This window comes from Acomys russatus, chromosome 20, assembly GCF_903995435.1.
Source record: "Acomys russatus chromosome 20, mAcoRus1.1, whole genome shotgun sequence".
In the NCBI taxonomy this organism is placed as follows: domain Eukaryota; kingdom Metazoa; phylum Chordata; class Mammalia; order Rodentia; family Muridae; genus Acomys; species Acomys russatus.
In genome coordinates, this window is record NC_067156.1 from 73,906,300 (window position 1) to 73,928,396 (window position 22,097).

A 22,097-nucleotide genomic window follows, 5' to 3' on the forward strand; every position below is an offset into this window, starting at 1 on the left:
TTTGTGTTCATGAGAAAGACCCTACCTTAACATATAAAGTAATAAAAGCAATTACGGAAGACACCAAACTCTGACCTCCCAATCATACCTACCATCTACACATGCAAAAACACATGTGTTTACTCAAGAACATTTGGAAAATAATAAAAGGTACACAGGAAAAAAATATCTCTAGTCCTACAACTCTGAGAATACCCTTGATATGTTTTATTCTTACCATCATTTTTTGCTATGTGATGTTTATTTTATATATTTTATGCACAGTTTTTCTTAGTCTCTGTTTCTCTAAACATTGCTCAAACATTATGCTGTGTTATAAATTCTTCATGGCAACCATGTTTGGCATCTTATTAATGTTTTATAAGTTATTTTATGACCTTCAGTAAAGTTTATAGCTTTTTTTTCCCTAGTAAAAGCTTAGACTCTTTCGGAATATTTATCCCTTGATATTCTATAGTCTTTCCCCCTACCTTTCTTATGAATGAGTTATTTTCTAACTAAAAGTCTTAAAAATCTACTTATTTTTGGTATATCTTGAATTATCAGAACATTTTGCTGAGACCTTTTTGCTTTTCTTGGTAGATAATTTTGGATTTATTTTCTAATAATTACATATTACATATTAATGCATAAACCCTACTTAGATCTTATAAAAATGAATATCTATTTAACATAAATTGTTTAAATTTCAAAATTAATATTTAAGTATAGTGTTTTATAATCTTAACCTAACACAGAAGGTTCAATAAAAGTACAAAGCCTCTCAAAATATATACATTTATTCACTATCTAATAAGTGTATATGTGTGTGTAACTATAAATAAGATTTGCTTTTATATCTGTATGCAAATATACATATGCAGGTGTATATACACACACACACACACATATATATACATATATGTATACACACACACATATGCAGGTGTATATATACACACACACACACACACACATATATATATACACATATATGTATACACACACACACATATATACACATATATGTATACACACACACACACATGTATATACACATATATGTATACACACACACACACATATGATGAGTAAACCGAAATCATGAAATTGCATTGCTTTTAATTGCTTAAATGTGAATTTATATTTATTTAAATTCATAATTCACATTTCTATTCCCTTTTTGAAGGGATTGGAAGTAGCATTTGATGAAGCTCTTGACCTTTAGAAGTGACATCTTTATTAGAAAAGTGAGTTGTTGAGTTGTTCTGACTTTGCGAGTCGCTGTCACTCCTGACATGGCTCTTAAGCCCGTCTGCATTGCTGTCGTCTGGGTGTCCCCCAGAAGTGTGCATTTACAGTTTCCCTCTGCTGCAGGTGCGAGAATCCCTGGAACGGATGCTCTTGGGGAACTGCACCAACAGCCTCTGAGTGATTCTTGAGCACAATCAAAGTCCGCATCCGTTAGTTTATGGTGGGTTTCCTTAAGGAGTATGTGTTCTGTTAGTTGTTATATTAACTGTTCTCTGTTGTCACAGGTTTAGACGACTCATTCAAGTTTTGGAGGGCTCCCTCCGGGACATCTGTTCAGGATCATGAGCCAAGCTCTCTTTCCACCTCAGAAACAATGGTAATTGAGAAGGACACAGAAGTGTTTCATTTTGAGTCTCTGAATAAATTTGAATTTGCATAATAGTGAGAAATATTGGGTATAAGTTTAACGTTAGGATTATAATGGTTTTAGAAAGTGCATTCTGAAAAGATTCCTGCTCTGCATTTACGTAAAATATTCTGTGCACTATGTTCTGTTTTCTGTGTGTGGTAGACATCTTTTTGCTTTTCCACCTAAGAGCACAGTGAGAGGCAGGGCTGGCATCTCAAGTAGTGGAAATCTGTGTGTACTTACGTGTCCTTATTTTTGCATATGTGGCTTTATTCCTAATAGCAAATGCTGGTCCTCATTTTTGCCAAAGCATATGAAAGGTACTTCTTCTAAATTGTGAAACATATTAACTTTTCAAGTGCTTGCTGATAATGACTGTGCTGTACAATCTATTAGGAAAGAAAAGGTTTGGTGCCTCTGGTTTTAGAAGTTTAAATGTATAATCTGTATATGTATATATATATATGATAACATTTATATAGACATTAATCAGATTTACTTCCTATGTTGTCCTTTTTCCTTTTCCCTCTTTTTTTTTTCTTTCTTAGATTAAAAAGAAAAAAGGAGCTGTATGTAATGCTAAACTAGACCTTAAAGTGGAAAGTAAGATAACTACCCTGTTCCCACTAGATGTCATACTTTCCAAGCTTAAATATAAAGATATTTTTATGGATCTTAGTTCAGCAAGTATCTTTCATTCAGCAAGAGAAATATTATGATTCAATGTCAAAATGAGTTGTATTAATTGGTTCAATTGAAAAATCAGTAGGACAACATCAGTATATGCTTCAAAGTGAGTTTCCTCAAATGACCCAGTTTTCACAAGACTGTAGCAAAACCCTGCTAGTAAACTTTTAGTCCTGTGACTAGATGCTGTGAAAATCAGCCGCAGGTATGAACGGTGTATTGAAGTTCACAGTCTCAGAGAGCCGAGCATTGGTGACGTGGCTTCATTGTTTCTAGGCCTGTCTGTAGGGAGGCAGAGCATCATACAGGGAAGCATTTGGTGCAGCACGTGTGTTCACCTCCTGGTATCCAGAGGAGGCACTGGGGTCAAATGTATCCTTCAAAGACATCCCTCGTCTGCTTCCTCTAACAAGACCATAACTCTTAAAGTTTCCGTCAGCCCACCCATGATTAACTAAACTATGAAACTTTGAATGTGTTAATCCATTGACGAAATCAGAGCCCTTGAGATTTTACTGTCTCTCAAGGGCCTCACCTCAGAAGGGCTGCACTGGGGAGAAAGCCTTTAGCACGGGAGCATTGGAAGGAAATTAGAGGTTGGACCCCTAAGACAAGCTGTAAACTCTTTAATTCTTTGTTGAAGGGGTTACTATGTAAATGATAATCTCTGTGTGTTAGCTATTTTGTGTTATTAGATTTGTCATATGTAGGAAGACCTTGGTACAGAAAGAAAAATCAAATTTATAGTTTTTGGTTTATATTAACATATAAATACCATAGCTTAAAGCACTAGATTTCTGAGACTAGCTTTGGAAGAACTGAATTTACTATGATCCTTATTTAAATGGAAGTACCTTTATGTGCTTAGCTGTGTATTGATTGCAAAATACTCAAAATATTCAACCTAAAAGGAAGAGAGGCCTGTTTTGTTTTGTAGTTTGTGAGGTTTCAGACCACGGTCTTCCCTGTTGCTGCTTTGGGCCTGTGATTATACAGCATATTCCCATGGATGTGCACTGTGTGATACAGGAAGGCTGCTCATCTCCTGACAGCATGAGAAGAAACAGTGTTTTCATGTGTAACACAAATTTAAATAAAACAGATTTTTAGTTTATTTAAATATTTGAAAAGTTTAATTTAAAAGGACACTGAGAAAAGACACTGAAAGGAGCTGTGATTTTCATGTCCAGGGCGTGCCCAGTGATCTAAAGTTCTCCCACGAGTCCTACATCCTAAGGGCTCTGCTGTCCCTTCCCTGTAGCACTGTGGGCTGGGGACCAGGCTTCAGTACGAGCCTTGGGGGCCTTCAGTATCTAAATTATGTCAAGATCGTGGACGTAACAGTCCTTAACTTCTTTGTGCTTGGTTGCTTGCTGTATAGTGGGCTGGCCAGGCGGCTCAGAGACTGTGCAAGCTTGATGACCTGAGTTTGAGCCTTGGATCTCACAGTGGGAGGGGAAAACTAACTGTCAAGAGCTGTCCTCTGATCTCCACATAAGTGCCATGGCACGTGCATGCCCACACTTATACACATATATACTATTAATAAAAAATAATATATAAAATGTGCTAATGAAATAATTGGTTAGGAATTATTTTTAGTAAGATTGTTATTTAACGATCTCAGACATGAATATAAAGCATTTAGTTGTTCTCATTCCTTGTCCTCTCTTATCGACCTCATATCCCAATCAAGCTCTCTTCCTCCCTACCAGTCCCTTTCCCAGATTCATGTCTGTTGCTTTTATTTCATGACCCTTTTAATTTAACTAAGGTTGTTGTGACTGTTTAGTTATGGAGTCACCAGGGGGCATAGAACTGAAGGCAACGGCTCCCATGTCCTGTTTCTAACAGTAGAAGTTGAGTAGTGAAGGTCAGTACTCCCCACGTCATCCTTCATGCCTGCCTGACTGTTGGTGGTCCCACTCTTATGCAGACCCCCTGCGGGCATTTGTATCTACTGTCAGTTGGTGATTACAATAGCAGTATCTTTCCTAGATGATATTATTTGCAACCTTCCTCCAGAATAAGTTTGGGTCAAAGGTTTTGTGGGTGGATTGGTGACCCCCTTCCTCCACTGGAAGTCCCGTCTATTTTCAGGTGGCTAGTTCAGGCTCCATGTCCTCTGCTGTTAGGGATCTCAGCTGGACCACTCTCATAGACTCCCGGGGGCCTCTTCTGTCCCAGAGATGCTCCCCCACAGGTTTTCATTCTCTTTCCATGTCCTCTCCCTCCTACCAACCCCTAGCCCCTCTCACCTTCACTCTCCCCCACCTGGTCACCAGCCTTGTTACCTTCCCTACCCATCTCCCACGCAGCTCCCTCCCTTTATCTACTTCAGAGAGCTGGGCTTTTTTGTTTTGCTTTTTTTGTTGTTGTTGTTTCATTTTTGTTTTTGTTTTTTCCTCTTCTGTGTGCAATTCAAGCATCCTCCCTTGGGCCCTCCTTGGCATCTTTCAGTCTTTCAGTTTAGCATGGTTATTGGTTATCTTGTACATTATAGCTAATGTTCACTTATAAGTGAATACATACCATGTCTGTCTTTCTGAGGTTGGTATACCCAGAATCTATCAAGAAAACTGTTAATTTCATTTAGATTTTCCATGTTTGTCGGGTACAGGCTTTTGAAGTAAGACCTAATGATTCTTTGGATTTTGTCAGTGCCCATTGTTATGTCCCCCTTTTCATTTCTGATTTTGTTAATTTGGATACTGTCTCTGCATTTTGGTTAGTTTAGCTAAGGGACCGTCTATCTTGTTGATTTTCTCAAAGAACCAGCTCTTTGTATTGTTTCCTTTGTTTCTTAGTTATTGATTTCAGCTCTGAGTTTGATTATTTTCTGCTGTCTACTCCTCTTGGGTGTGTTTCCTTCTTTTTGTTCTAGAGCTTTCAGATATGCTTTTAAATTGCTAGTATGAGATCTTTCCAATTTCTTTTTGAAGGCACTTAGTGCTATGAATTTTCTCTTAGCACTGCCCTCATTGTGTCCCATAAGTTTCAACATGTTGTACCTTCATTTTCATTGAATTTTAGGACATCGTTAATTTCTTTCTTATTTCTTCCCTGACCCAGTGGTCGTTGTGTAGAAAGTTGTTTAGTTTCCATGAGTTTGTAGGCTTTCTCTTGTTTCTGTTATCAAGTTCCAGCTTTAATCCATGGTGGTCTGATCCAAGGTATTATTTTAATTTTCTTGTATCTCTGGAGGCTTGCTTTTTGACTAACTATATGGTCGGTGAATTTTGGAGAAGGTTTTATGAGGTGCTGATAAGAAGGTATATTCTTTTATGTTCGGATGGAATGTTCTGCAGATATGTTAGGTCCATTTGATTCATTAGGTCTGTTAGTTTCATTGTCTCTCTGTTTAGTTTCTATCTTGATGATCTGTCCATTGGTGAGACAGGAGTGTTGAAGTCTCCTACTACTAATGTGTAGAGTTCTATGAGTGAATTGAGCTGTAGTAATTTTTCTTTTATGAGTGTGGGTACCCTTGCATTTGGGGTATAGTTGTTCAGAATTGAGATGTTATCTTGGTGGACTTTTCCCTTGTTGAGTATGAAGTGTCCTTCCCATCTCTTGTGATTAATTTTGGTTGAAAGTGTGTTTTATTCGATATTAGAATGGCTACTTTCAGCTTGTTCCTTGAGTTTGTTTGCTTGGAAAACATTTTTCCAGCTCTTTACTCTGAGGTAATGTTTATCTTTGTTCTTGAGGTTTGTTTTTTGTACGTAGCAGAATGATAGGTCCTGTTTTCGCATCCATTCTGTTAGCCTGTATCTTTTTATTGGAAATTGGTGTTGAGAGATATTAATGACCAATGATTGTTAATTCCTGTTATTTTGAAATTGCTGGTTTTGTGTGTGTGTGTGTGTGTGTGTGTGTGTGTGTGTGTGTGTGTGTGTATGCACGTGCGCACGCGCACCTCACTTTTGTTTTATTCTGATATGGAATTATTTATTTCTTCTGTTTTCTTGGATGTAGATAACCTCCTTGGGTTGGAGTTTTCCTTCTAGTATTTTCTGTAGGAATGGACTTATGGATTGATATTGCTTAAATATGGTTTTGTCTTGTAATATTTTGTTTTCACCATCTACAGTGACTGAGAGCTTTGTTGGGTATAGTAATCTAGGTTGGCATCTGTGGTCTCTTAATGTCTGCAATATATCTGTCCAGGCCCTTCTAGGTTTTAGAGTCTCTGTTGAAAAGTCGAGTGTAATTCTGTTAGGTCTGCTTTTATACGTTTCTTGGCCTTTTTTCTTTTGCAATGTTCAGTATTCTTTCTTTGTTCTGTGCATTTAGTGTTTTGATTATTAAGTGGTGGGAAGATTTCCTTTTCTGGTCCAACCTAGTGGGTGTTTTGTTAGCATCTTGTATGTTTATAAGCATCTCTGTCTTTGGGTTGGGGAATGGTTTTTGTACGATTTTGTTGAAAATATTTTCTAGTCCTTGGAGCTGTGACTCTTTGCCTTCTTCTATTTGTATTATTCTTAGGTTAGGTTTTTTTTCATAGTATCCCAGGTTTCCTAGGTGTTCTGTGTCAGGAATTTTTTAGATTTAGCATTTTCCTTGACTGATGTATCAATTTCTACTATCATATCTTCTATGCCTGATCTCTTATAATCTGTTGGGGATGCTTGTGTCTTTTGTTCCTGTTCTTTTCTCTAGGTTTTCTGTCTCTAGGATTCTCTCAATTTGTTCGTTTTTATAGTTTGTTTGTTTTCTACTTCCATTTTCTGGTCTTGAACAGTTTTATTCATTTCTTTCACCTGTTTAATTGTGTTTTCCTTTATTTCTTGAAAGGATTTATTTGATTCCTCCTTTAAGGTCTTTATCTTCTTTGTAAGGTTGGTGTTTGGGTCACTCTCTTGTCCTTTGGCTGTGTTAGGATCTCCAGCGCTTGCTGTAGAAGGATAGCTGGGCTCTGTGGTGCCATATTGCCCTGGCTCTTGTTGATGGTGTTCCTTGCTGTCCTTGAGCCATGTGGCTGTCCTTGGTGTTAGTTCTGATAGCTGTGCCTTAGGTACCTGAATGTTCCTGTGGTCCAGCAGTCTTCTGCTGGCTCTGCTGGCTCTGCCCTGCTGCTGCTCTGCTGGTTCTGCTGGCTGCGCCCCAGGAGCGTCAGGCAGATGGGGCAGTTCAGGCTTTTTTTTTTTCCCTTCAGCACTTGTAAGTGTTGGGCCTCTATATTGTGTACAGTGCAGGTAGAGTAAGCAGTGTCCTAGTTTTCCTGAGGCATTGTCCTAGTAAATAAGTAGTACCTCACTGTAGTCTCTGTTTAACTGGGTCACAGATATAACATACTTTTCCTCCTGAAACCATTTCTTTCCCCTCAAAAATTCACCAAATAGGTATTTATTTATTTTTTTTGAAGATTTATTTATTTATTTATTTATTTATTTATTTATTTATTTATTATGTATACAATGTTCTGACTGCATGTGTGCCTGCCTGCCAGAAGAAGGCACCAGATCTTATTATAGATGGTTGTGAGCCACCGTGTGGTTGTCAGGAATTGAACTCAGGACCTCTGGAAGAGTAGACAGTGCTCTTAACTTCTGAGCCATCTCTCCAGCCCTCAAATAGGTATTTATGCATGGTTAAACCACAAATGCAACACAGCTTTATGACCAAGACTTGGTTTGCTATTGCTTTAAAATTTGTTTGATCTTTTGTCAGAATAAATAACACAGAAAATGTGATTCATTTTCAAAAACATATTCTTCATGTGTAACACAAATTTAAATAAGTCTGATTTTTAGTTCATTTAAATATTTGAAAAGTTTAATTTATGAGCCATCATTGTCTTGGAGGAAAAAAACACTGAATAATTCTTGTTGCCACTGTGTTACAAATGAAAAATTGAGGGATAGAGTAAGACCCATTACCCAAACTAGTAGCAGCCATGCAGATGCAGAGGTGATGGCTCTGGTTGTTGACCACAAATGTCATATGTGTTAAATAGTCCAGGTGCAAACAGGTTGCATTGTAAGGATGATTGAATATTGTTTTTGTTTATGAAGTGGTCATTTGCAGGATCATGTCCTTCCTTCTGACACTTCTATACACATATGTAAGTGGCTGATATCTTCAGATATGTCTTAGGTTCAGTACTCACAAGAGTTAAAACTAGCTAAGACTGTAAAGCTTAGTTTGGAAAATGACTGCATATTGTTATATATTAAAACATTCAGAAAGTGTGTGATGTTAGATTTTGGAGTTTGAATTCAAAATACAGCTTACTGTAAGCTGAGCCTTCTTTGGGCGTGAAAGGAGTAAGATATGCTTTATAAAAATAAACATGTGAAAACTTTTCATTCAGCATAGTGAAATGGCATGGACTATTACAACTGATACTAGGAAAATACCACTGCCATTTGTCTGGGTATTAAAAATGGTTCTGTACATGGAATAGTATATGTATGGAATGGATCAAGAGGCTTCATAGGAGAAATACTTTGCCTTAAAAATCTTGGATGACGTCTATATGACATCAGTGACACGACTTCAGTAAAAAAGGGTATAAAAGAAATAACTATCCTTGTTTTAAATAAATTTCAACTATTTATAGGTCATGCAAAAACTAAGTCTGGTGTTTTGGGAAGAAGGAAAATACAAATGGCGTGTATTATTTAAGCATTGTTAACATAGGCCATAGGTATGCCTATGTACGGTTGGTTAGTTTGGGAAGTATAAAAATTAATATTTACTAGCAAAACTTAAATCTTGATAGTTAATGATATCTGCATTCTGTTTTATAATATAATAATTTCAGTTTGCAGCATTAGAATGAATGTGATAGCTAATAGGAATAGGACATCACTTTAGTCTACTTATGCTGTAAGACATTATGTACGCATGCACGTTTGCATGTCATTTTCAAAATATTTCATATTTCTCTTTATTTTCTTGTCACTTAATATTTTTAAGCTAAGTTACTATAGATTTATAGTCAGTACTATAAAGTGCTAATACTTAAAGAAATGGACGATCAATTTGGAAGTGAAAAAAATTCTCTCTGTTGCTGCTTTCTGTGTTTGCCATGCCTGGCTACTCATTTTTTATGCAAATAGACTAAGATGTTCAGTCTGCATTATGTGGTGGTGGTACCCTTTTCACACTGAAAGTTAGGCATGCACCTCAAGGTCATGAGGCTGATTGAGAGCAGGGTAGGGTAAATGCAGGGACATGCACACTCTTCCGTCATATGCAGTGCAGCATGAGGAATACAACTCAGTTGTGCTGCTAGTCTCTGCTTGTGAGTAGGCATTCTAGTCAGAGATGCATAGATCTTCTCTCATCCCCGGTTCATCCTTTAATGATGTTTCTGAGATTTCTGCTTCTTATATTATATACAATCCAGTTGGAGTGATTTAAACTTCTTACACCAAGAAGTTTAAATCACTCCAACTGGATTGTATATAATATAAGAAGCAGGTAAGTTATTAAAATTTATGATAATAAATTATGAAGCTGTTCTGCTCTTGGGCATAAGGGTATCAATTTATAAAAATGAACACGTGGACTCCGCATTCTTACTGAAGTTTTTATATCTCATATTTTGCCATGTTTTTCAAATGTGGCTAGATATGTATCCTATTTAGTATCCTATAAATCATTTTCCCTTTATATTTAAAAATTAAACAGCAATTTAAGCACTAGTAATGATTTTCATGGAATAATATCATGAGGTGCACAATATAGTTGCTTTGACAAAGAAAATACTCAGGTTCTCTTGTCATGTGAAGAGTAAACCAGGGTACTGACCATGAAACCAAGTGCTGTGCCACTGAGCAGCCCTACGGGGCACTGACCATGCAACCAGGTGCTCTGCTTCCGAGCAGCCCTACAGGGCACTGACCATGCAACCAGGTGCTCTACCACTGAGCAGCCCTACAGGGCACTGACCATGCAACCAGGTGCTCTGCCACTGAGCAGCCCTAAAACACACAGGTTTTGTTTTTGCTAATCTTAATAATTAAAGTGTCCAGTGAAGTCCTTTGGTTTTAAAAAGCACAATGCAGATGAAGTAATTTCTGAATATGGGTTCATCTTTCTCTCCCCAGTCCCTCCTCCACCTCTTTTCTTGCCCAGATCCACTCTTCCTCCCTCAAAAGCCCACTCATAGATCCACTTCTCCCTTAGGAAGGAAGGAAGGAAGGAAGGAAGGAAGGAAGGAAGGCCTCCTAAGGATATCCACTGAACATTATTTCTTATATTGAGTTGTTTCTTTAATATAACATGACTCCTCTCTGTCTCTCTGTCTCTCTCTGTCTCTCTCTGTTTCTCTGTCTCTGTCTCTGCCTTTCTCTGTCTGCTATTTCAAAGGAATGCTTTTAACTGTTGCTATTTATCTTATGCTGAAACATAATTTTCATACTTTCAAATATGTGTACAAAAACACTGTAAGAAAAGAATCATTGTTTTCAGTTATTATAAATAAAATTTCAAATCTCATTTTTTCTTCCAACTTAATTGAGGTGAAATTCATGAAGTATAAATTTAGGATACAATAAATAAATAAATAAATAAATAAATAAATAAATTTAGGATATGATTTGATATATGTGTACATTATAAAAAGACTACTAGAGTCACATTGGTTATGATAGCCTTCCCTCACCACCACTATGTGTATGTGTACAGTGTGTATTGTCAGCAAATTATCAAATGTGTACAAAAATGATGTAAGAAAACTGTTGAAAGATTATTGAAATTAGTATTGAATTATTATTTTAGTGAAATCAATGGTTACTCCTTAAGCAATGTATACCCAAATAACTACACAGAGACTAGGATCTATTTAATTAGCCTATAGCACAATGCTGCCCAATAATTACTCTATCCTAAACTTCCATGCTAGTATAGATTCCTCCCATTCAGATTTCCCACATTATGTTTGCTTTTTTTTTCATTCCTTTTTGGTTTTGCGACACAGGGTCTCTCTGTGTAGCCTTGGCTGCCCTGGACTCGCTTTGTAAACCAGGCTAGCCTTGAACTCACAGGGTTCCACCTGCCTCTGCCTCCTGAGTGCTGGGATTAAAGGCGTGTGCCACCACGCCCAGTTTGTATTTGCTTTTAAATTATCTGCTAGGCCTAGTTAATTTTTCCTGGATGTTTTCTGACCTTCTCCTTGTGGTTCCATCCTCTTCTTTCTTTCTCTGCTCACTCACCAGGATGTCCCACCCTATTCTCTGTTATTGCTTAGCGTCGACTAGTTGGTTTTCATCGGCAACACAGAGCAAATGGTGCCACGTTTACACAAACCTGAGTCAGGAGATACTTAGACTAAAGAGCACAATGCAATGTCCAGATTGAAACCAGATAGCGGGGTAGAGAAATAAACATTTGAATAAACAAGGGCAAACTGTACACAGTCCACAAGAACATTATGCCAACAGAAAATCACATTATTATTAACTGTAGTCATCACTCTACATATTGGATCCTCAGAGTTTACTTGCTTTGTATCTAAAAATCTGTATGCCTTCATCACCATCTCTTGTTTCCCCTCCCTAGATTCTTAACAATGGTGACAACAACAAGTTAGGTCAGTTTTAAGATGGTGGTTTTAAGTACCACAATCTGTCTCTTCTCTATTGTCTTCTGTAACTTAAGCCAGATAATAAGGCGAGAATCACATATGCCATCCGCTCAAAGAGGACTCAGCTTGTCTTGCTAAGGAGCATCAATGGAAGATATCAGGCTATATCACAAATACATGTGAAAATCAGGAAGAAGCCTACTCGGTGCATCTAAACTTTTGACATTTTGACACAATGTCATCTACAGAATTCATACTTAAGAACTATGTAATCAAGTTTCAGAAACATTTTTTAAATCTATTAATGTTGTAAGAAAATTGACACTTTTGTGTTGTCTTGCACCTGCACCTGTTCTGGCATGCATGCAGTTTGACTAGATGCGTAGTTGTAGTTTTGTACTGAGACCATTTTAATGAACCAAGGAAATTATGAATGAATTAAGTGGGTTTATTGTTGGAAGAGGATAGACCTATGACTCCCACTTAGATTTCCTGCTTAACGCGGGAAGGAGTGAGAATGAGGCTTATTTACTAGGAAGAAGGCAGGACTGACTAAGCATGGTGTTTAAGTGAACCATCTTCTACCACCTCCACATGGGGGTGGACAGAAGTCTTAATCTAGCTGAAGCTTTCATTGGGTTCAGGAAAGTCTGGAAAAGAAAGTATCTGCTCTCAAACGGAGCCCAATAGCTCTGTCTCACTACACATGCATGTGAGGGTTTCCTATTGAATAGTGTTTATCCTGCCAATTGTAGACTGAGACTATGGGTTATGGACTCAGCTGACAGCAAATCGATTGTCTTGAGGAACCAGGGCCAGAATAAGTCTTTCTGTGTGAATCAGTAGCATGCATCAGTTAAAACCCTTAGGTGATCAAACACTTATTATTTGAACTTTTAGTCAAAAGGAGAAGATTTTTGGATCAGCACAGAATATTAAATATAATTAAATATCTCTTACATGTGTTTTACTAATATTTTTTCATGGAAGTGGAACAGTTCAGCTTAATACATGTTTTCTTTCTTTCTTTTTCTTTTTCGCTTATTAAAAAAGGAGTATACCCCACATATTAAATTGAAGAAAATGTTTAAAAAGAACAGTGGAAATATAGGTCACCCATAGTCCACTTTTGAGGCATATTGCCACACAAAGAAGCTCTTTGATTTCCTTAGCCACATAAGGCAAATTCTAACATAACAAATAGATACTTCTAAAGCATCTTTCTTAAGCTTAGGTCTCCTTAATCTTGTCCTCTTTTTTTTGTTTAATAGCTAAAGGAGCTTTGACAGGAGCAGGTATATTTATTATTCAACTGCTGCTGAGGTTGTGGTATTAGTCGTGGTGTTTGATTTTTCCTAGAACCATAGTAATTATCTTGATTGCTTTGACAAGAATTTTTTTTACATGCCTCTCAACTGTTATCTGTACAAATATATTTTTAAATAAGCAAGTGTTAGGCTACTTTTCTTATTATCTGAATTTAATACAAAATAATGGATTTAGTGCTTGTCTATGAGTGATTTATTTACATGAAGCATTCCTTCAAATGTCTTTTTGTGCTTAAATTCTGTTTTTTGGCTTCAGCATTTTCTCACTTACTATTATCAGAACCATGATAGTTACCTAACGGGAAAGATAATGTCTTGCATAATGTTGAAAGGGACATTTATTAAGTATACATAGATGTAATTGCTATGAATTTCTTCAAGTTCATATCTTTATTACTATTAGAAACTATAAATGAAAACAATTTTAATATTTGCTTTGATGGTTATCAATTTAAGTCAAAGGTGGTACATTTTAGGAATAAGTACATCTAGTGTACACATATGACCTGGTGGTATTGCATCAGCAACAATGCTGACTTCTCAGTTCTGTTGATGCCCTATGTCACGGGTACACACTGACACGGGCCTCCCCAGATATGGATCCTTTGTGCATTTACATGGAGACAAAATGATGGCAAGAAAAAGAGGTGTCTTACTTCCCAGAAAGGGCACTTTCACAAAGAAGTGCAGAGTTCAGGAGCCTGAGAACATCCAATTTCAGGAGGTCACCGCCCATCTGTGACCCTCTTGGCGAATTTGTGTTTGCTTTGTACAGCATTTCTACTAGGTCTAATGTTTTTTAAAACATTTATGCTGAAACACATTGTCAGCATTTCGCCAAGCCGTTTTTTTAAAAAGTTCTTTTCTGATATGAGGCAAAATATAAAAAAATTTTAATACTTCACTGATTTAAAAAAAAATCTAGATCTGCAAGTTTTCCTCTACTTTATGTGTAGGGTTTGTTTGTTTTCGCATGTTTGTTTGTCTGTTCACCACATGTATGCTCTCTGCAGATGTGAGACAGGATGTTAGGTCTCTGGGGCATGAAGTTATAGGTGGTTGTGAGCAGTGTGGGTGCTAGGGACTTGGGTTCTCTTGAAGAAGATTAAGTGCTTTTAAATTCTGAGTCATCCATCCCTCCAGCATTTACACTGATTTTTATAGGCATTATTAAAACTTAAGTGTATAATTTGAGACATCAAAAACAAACTATTTTATTATAAATAAAAGAAAATGGGAGCTGGAGAAATGGCTCAGCAGTTAATAGCACTTGTCGATCTTGTGAAGGATTTAGGCTCAGTTTATTTCATATCCTGGGGATCCAACACCTTCTTCTGTGTTCCATGTTCACCAGGCACACAGATGGTAAACAGACATATATGGAGGCAAAACACCACACACACACACACACACACACACACACACACACACACACACACACAGAGAAATGTAAGAATCTAAAATCAATAAACTTTAGTGTATATATATATATATATATATATATATATATATAAAGAAGTATATATCTTAAGTCTTCCAACATTTTGACAGTGAGAACCATAAGTTGCTTATGAAAGAAAAAGTATTGGCTCAGGACCCCCCAGACCAAGTTCTCACAACACAAAGGAGACTTATTTGCCTAAGAGGATCAAGGACTAAGAGACAAAGACAGGAGATAGAGGATGAGGGCGAAGGAGAAGGGAAGAGAGGTCCAGGGATATTTGTTCCAAAAGACAAAGGAGAGGAGACAGTTCTGGCAGGTAGGAAATGGTGGCTTTTAAGATTTATAAGTGGGAAACCCCGTTTTAATTAGGTGAGCCAATGTTACTTAGGTGGGCATGTTAATTAGAAGGCTCTTGTTTCCTGGACTGCAATAGTTGGGTAGCTAGACCTTAATAGTAAGCCTCAGGAGGAGGAGGAAGTAGCCAAAACAGGGAGTAAAGCTTGGTGGCTAGCTTTAGGAATGTCATCTAATGGCTTTGAGCAAAGCAGAGGGAAGTGGGGAGAAGGGCAAGACCTGCCAGAGTCCTGTCAGCTTATATCAGAAACGTACATTATGATCAGGCTTCAAATCAAAACTTGGCTTTTTTGAGTTACTGGCTTAGGATGACATTGTAACAATTCCTATAAGAGATCAGAGAAAATGCTGTTATCTGGAAACTATAACTCAAGATTTAAAGTGTTTTGTGGTTGTGTTACCTAGAAAATTCAGTTAAAAACTTGCTTTCTGAAGGATATTTTGCATATCTGCTATTTGTTTCATTTTCTACACTGCAGCATTAATGAGTAAAATACCCTGCCTGGTTCACAGGTGGCTGCCTCGGTGGGCAGCACTGAGATTCAGACCCTGCTGCCGTCAACACTTATTCCTGAAACTGTGCTTGACCAGTTTGTAACTCAAGGTATGTATGTGTGTCTGTGTGTGTGTGTGCGCACATGCGTGCGTGTAGCCCAGGGGTTGACTTTAGAAATCTTTCCTAATCACCCTCCCGTTAATTTTTTTAACAGCACAGAAAACTGTAAACTAAAGATTTGCAAATCAAAGGTCTTTTCCATCATTACTTCAGGATGAAGGAAATGTGACTGACATTTATTTCCTCATGAATGTTTCCTAGAACACTTGTAAACTTCCTAACCTGGACAGTATTGTTCTCTTGAGTGTCTTATAGAAACCTCATGTGTCCCTTGTGCCATGTCCACTTGAGCTCCATGGGTTAAGTTTTTGAGCATCTTTCATTTTTCCTTAAAGAGCTTGGAGCCCAATTTTCTCCCTTTCTTTGGAGATAGGCCAGCCCTGCATTCTGTATTCAGGGACTCATGCATGCAGAATGTTTCTCTGGATTCCCCACAGTGCCAAAGGCTGTTGCTGATCCGTTCTTTATTAGTTCTTGGAGAATTTTGAGTTTTGTACGTGTTTTGAGCATATTCACCTTATTCTCTCAACTCTTCCCAGATCTACACGCCCTGCCGTATCCCCCAAATGTTGTGTTCCTTTGTACGGTTGACACGGGGTCTCACTGTGTGGCCCTGACTGTCTTGAACTTCCTTTGTAGACCAGGCTGGCCTTTATCCATAGAGATCTACCTGCCTACCTCTGCTTCCTTTGTAGACCAGGCTGGCCTTTAATCCATAGAGATCTATCTGCCTGCCTCTGCTTCCCAAGTGCTGGGATTAAAGGCATTTGCTATCGTGAAACTTTTCAAGATGAAGTGTGCTATCCAACATTTTTGGATTTGTTTTCCTCCACTGAACATGGTTAGCTTATCAGTGGCTACAGTCTTAAAGAAAACTATCTCTCTTCCAGCACCTAGCAGTTACTTTTGCTCCAGGGCAGAGGATGGCATCGTATGCCCATTTCTCCTCTCCATCTTGTTTTTGTAGACAAGATTACTTTCTGAATCTGGAGCTCATTGGTTGGCCAGTGACCTGCCCATCTCTGATCTGCAGTACTAGGATTGCAGATGTTTGCTCCTATATCCAGCCTTTACATGGGTGGTAAGCATCTCAACTGTAGCCCCTGTGCTCGGTGACAGGCACTTTACCCATTGACCCACATCCTTAGCCCACTCAATTTAGTATATATATATATATATATATATTTAGGGAGATAGTCTGCTTTAATATAAGATAGGAAGAGAGGTGAGTAGGGAAGGGGGAATGAAAATACAGGAAGTCCAGGCAGTTTTTAAAGTAAATATCTAGAGACCAGATTTTTAATTAAGCAAATTGCAGACCTGCTAGGATTATCTAGAATAAATAATTATAAACTAACAAAACAAATAATATGAAGTAATAAATGGGAATTTGATTATCAAAAAGATTTTGAGACTAGAGAAATGGCTCAGAAGATAAGAGTGCTACTGCGCTTGCAGAGGGACCAAATTAGGTTCCCAACTCCACACTGAGCTGCTCACTGCTACCTGCAACTTCAGTTTCTGGGTATCTGTACTCAGACGCACCCCTCACAGTATATACTTTAAGAAAGAAGTGGTTTAGATGTCCCTAAACAGTTAATTCTCTTTAAAAAATTTAAAGTGTTTATTAGTTGAACAATATTTAGTATTTGAGCCACAAACATTGCATCTTAATTCATTCTATTTTTTAAACCCTGTTTTGGGAAAAACTTAATAGCATGTGACTTGAAAGTAAAGAGATTATAGTTGAGATGTATTCTGTAAGGCTGGCAGTCACTTGAAACAAAATGTATGGATCTTTACGTTACTAGGAATGCACATGAGCAAGCTGCAACATGATTTTACTTATGTTCTGCAGGTGTGGACAGAACCCAGGACTGTGCTCATGCTAGGTACATGCGAAATCCTTTAGCCCTGCAATGTATTTTACAAATGCCAGCACATGTTACTCGTTATATTCGAACTGCAACCAACTCTGCTTTAAGTTGTAATTATATTGAAGTTTACAAAGTGAAAAGTGAAATTATACAAATACTAGAAGAAAACATGAATGAATGCTCATAAAACTACACGGAAGACTTTCTAATTTTGTCTCAGAAAGTCAAAATTTAATGAAAAGGAACACATTTTACATTTAATAATAATAATAATAATAATAATAATAATAATAATAATAATAATAATAATAAATAAAAGCAACTTATGTAGCAGAAAACACCATCAAGTGAAGAGACGACTTGACAAAACTAATGTGACTTTGCAACATAGCTTACAGAAAGTGCTATATAAGCATATAAAGCATTCGTAATTCTTAAGAAGGAAAAGAGCTGAGCCAATGTAAAGTGAGCAGAGACATGAGGCAGACATGCACAAGACAGGAGGACCCGTATCACCAGATAAGTACAAACTGATGTTACACCGTGACCCTCACCCTCTGTCTTAGCTATTAAATTAAATAGCCAACGATTAAAAAACACTGGCAGTGCATTCTCTTGGCCAGGCTATGGACAAATAACACTTTTATAAATTATAAGAAGGAATGCAATTAGTGTGACATTTTTTGGAAGGGACCCTGGCAATAGCTAATGAATCTGTAAATGCATTTATCTTATAGGTAGGAATTTTCATATGGCTCAGCTCTAAAACTATGAAAATACATATGACATGATTAGTCAATGAAATATTATTTGTAATTAGGAAATATATCAACCACCCAGATACCCCAAAAGCAGGAACGTGGTTTCAAATTTACCTATATAATGAACTATTGAAAAATAGTTCTATTGAGTTATTGAAAAATCAAGGAGTATATCTAAAACTGGCACATAGTAATTCCTCATAAAATATTGATAAATAAAGAAAGCATCCAACTGGGTTAGGGAGATGGTTCGGTGGGCAAAGTGCTTATTGTGCAGTCCTCTACCCCTACGTGAAAAGGAAAAAATTAAACTGACAAAACGTGAAAGTAATGTGGAATACAAACAAGATCATCTAGTAAGTAATTCATAAACTCACTCTCAGACTTAATGACAAGCAAAGGAAAGTACAGGCAAGCATTCAGTCATGAGGCTGCTTTACGTTTTGCAGCTAGCAATCTTTAATCTTCTTCATATATACATGAGACTGAGCAAATGAGTGAGTAAACAGTGACAATGAAAGGCTTTTTGTTTATAAGTGAAGCATTAAAGGACTAAGGGTGTTTAATAGACCCTGTAAAGTTAGAATAGAGTTGGAGCTGTCACTATGAATTGTTTTTTATTCATAGATGCATGTGTATCTGCCCAAGTATAAACGCACACATGCATATACATGCATAACACACACATATATACGTGTACACACACACACATAAATGCACATTGATAGTAATACATACACGTATGCCCAGGCCTTTGTTCCTGATTCTGATTCTTCCTTTTGTGCAATCAGAACTCTGGAACAAATGCTTGATTTGGGGCCATGAGATGAGAAAGAAAATAACATGAATCTGGACCAACAGAAGTTAATGGAATGTATGGGAAAGACTATGGAATACATGGAACTGCTATTGAAAAGAAGTATCCTGGGATAATTCAAACCAAATGAATATGGTACACAGATTGTGAATGCTTGAATTATATTAAATAAATAAGTGATTAGAAGGAAATGCTCTTTCATCTGCTAGAAAGCTAACTAAAATAAAAGTGATAACATTGGAGAATTACCATTTGGTAGCCATTTTAGCATAAAATAAAATATAACTTTATTGTTGAGGAACTTAATAGGCGCCACCTGTTTCAGTAATGTTATGCCATTGTAGGCAAATTCTCTGAAAGAGCAGTGTACATGGAGGAAAGCTGAGAGCTTCAGCCCACAGCCACACGACTCCATCAGCACACTGAAGTGGACTGAGGGGCAGAAGCTGGTCACATCATGACAGAAGGTGAAAAGAGAGGGAAACAGGAAGAGGCCATAAACAAGATCTCACCAGGAGCCTTCCTTCTCCTCTGTCCCTTAAGTAGGTCCTACGTCCTAAAGTTCCCAGACCCACTGCAGGTGGTGCCATCAGTTGTTGATGTTTTACAGCATGAGCCTGTGCGGGACATGCGCATCCTAACCATAGCAAGGTCTTAGTTAAACAGTGAGAGCTAATATTTCCAATAGTGGGAAAGTAGAGTCATATCCCATGATAAGGTGCACTAAGAACCTGATCATGACGAGACCTCAGAAAGTTTCCTCATAATATGGTCTTGGTCAGGAAAGACAGAGCAAGACCAAAAAACTCTTTCAGTTTAGAAAGCAGAGGCATTTTAAATAAATGCAAAATTATATTCCAAATAGATCCATTTTTTTTTCTTATGCTTTCTAGGACATCTGTAGGATGACTGGCAAGATGTAGAAAAGGCCTGCAGTTAGATATTAACTAGTACCCTTGGATCTGTGATATTCCCTGACTTTAGTAATGGTCCTCTAGTGATTACAGGCTGTGACTCCATTTTCAAAAATTACTAAGGAAGCATGTATCTATGAATCACAAGCAATGTATAAAATAAAAGGCTCCAGGGCAGGTAGATAGATAAGAAAATGCTTAGCTTATAATTCCTGTACTCATGCTTTTTCTTAAGTAGGAATTAATTAAAAGTATTTTCTCAAAAGAATAAACAAGGACCAAGAGCGATAAGGACAGATGCTGAGGCGCATTGGATTCAGCCCGGAAAGGTCCACGGTCCTTACCTAAAATCCATGTTTGTTCCTGTCAACCAGGTTTTCCACAGGGATCCACTGGCCCACACCTAATTACCAACATTACTCTGAAGTCCTCTTTATGGTTTGGTTCCCTCTGTCATGACTGTGTGCTCGCTGCTCTACAGAAGTAGTTTGTAGATTGCTGTCTGAGTTCCCACTGGAAGTGTTGAAGGATGCACATGTATTTGGAAGTTGGAAACATTCCGGCACTTAGAATTTTAGGAAAAAAAGATGTTCGAACCTTGGCTCTCATTACTCTGTCTCAGGATGCACGCATGTGTCTGTGTACGTGTGCATTTGTGTATCTATAATTGATGTCGGGTGCTTCTGTGCATATACATGCATATTCACATCACATCCTGAGTGGGGGTGGGGGCTGAGAATAGGAGCAGTCAAGCTCCGTAGCGTCAATGCTAAGTTGAGCAGTTATAAGAATTAGCCAACTGCGACCCTTGCCGTCTCCAGGAACCTCCTATGCTGTGAGAACTTGTAAATTTTGTTAATAAGCACTAGGAAACCGAACAACTTTTTTCTGCTCTTTATGAATAACAGGTCAGCGTGAAGCCAGATCAGTGCGACCTCGTGACTCATCATTGTCAGCCCCCAGTCACAAGCACCATGTGTTTGTCACTCCATCTCTGCTGTCAGCAACCTGTAGCCTTTTAGACAACCTTTTGGCAGTTACTCCAAGAGATACTGCAAATGCTTTTCAACAGGCCCATCTTATAGAGCGTCTCTGTAGGTAAGAGACAACTGGGAGTAGAGGGTAACAGATGCAGGCGCGTGTGTGCCCGGCAGCACATTCTCACTTGTCCCCGGCCTTTCCTTTCGCCACAGTTGTCGTCATACTTGTTGCTGTTGTTGTCTCCTCGCTCTGTTCTGTCGTGTACTTGTATTAGCTTCTCAGCTTGATTGTTAAGGCCAAAGAGATTTTTCTTTAATTTTAAAAATTGAGATGGTTTTAAACCTTACGTGCCTTCCAGAATAGTCAAGGAATGTAGTATAATCCCCTTTGCTGTTCTTCACTGGACATGAAGGAGTGTTAGGCTTCTCTCGCAGTCACATCAGAGTAATGTTCCCAGGTTGGAAATCACTGTTGGATTTCATTTGTATGTAAATGTCCGTCAGGAATACTCTGATAGAATTTAAAGAGACAATTTGAGTCACTGAAATTTTCATTTTCCGAATGTTAGTGACCTTCTGATGATGTGTTTAGCACAGTGGCCAAGCCTTGGCTATTGCGTTCAGACCTAAGTGTATAGTTTATTCCTTGCTTGGTGTTACGTTGTCCTCTAGAGGGTATTGCTGGCCCCAGCTTAAAGGGGTGAGTGTGAGGAAAGCTGCTGTCCAGAGACTTCTCGTGGGTGGTAAAGGTGACTTCCCTGGTCTTCCTGACACAAGCTGCTCTATCCGAGCATCACCCCCGCCCCTCGCTTCTTTTAACCACAGGCATGTGTCCATTTATCTGACGTTCTCATCTTCCACGTTTGAACACTGCTGTCTGAAATATTTTTTTTCTCTTTGCCAAATCATACTGCTTTCTCTCTCTTCTGGCATGTGAAGACAGAATTGGAAAAGAATTCTTTGTTTGTGTCCTAGGTTTTCTGTTTGCTGTGATTAACACTGACCAAAAGCAGCTAGAGGAGGAAAGGGTTTATTTGGGCTACAGGTTTCAGGCCATCATCAATGAGAGAAGCGCTGAGCCCAGGCAGGAACCTGGGGACAGGAACAGAAGCCGAGGGCTTGGAGCAGTGCTGCTCACT

The 22,097-nt window shown here is 38.0% G+C and overlaps 1 protein-coding gene and 1 long non-coding RNA gene across 2 annotated transcripts in view; both read left to right on the forward strand.

The window, feature by feature from the left end:
* Rttn (rotatin) overlaps positions 1-22,097 on the forward strand; it is a 246,542-nt gene that overhangs the window by 181,113 nt on the left and 43,332 nt on the right.
* LOC127204665 (uncharacterized) lies at positions 1,514-20,999 on the forward strand. The gene is made up of 3 exons (XR_007832498.1): positions 1,514-1,609; positions 15,507-15,597; positions 20,887-20,999. It is a non-coding gene; the product is annotated as an uncharacterized LOC127204665 (long non-coding RNA).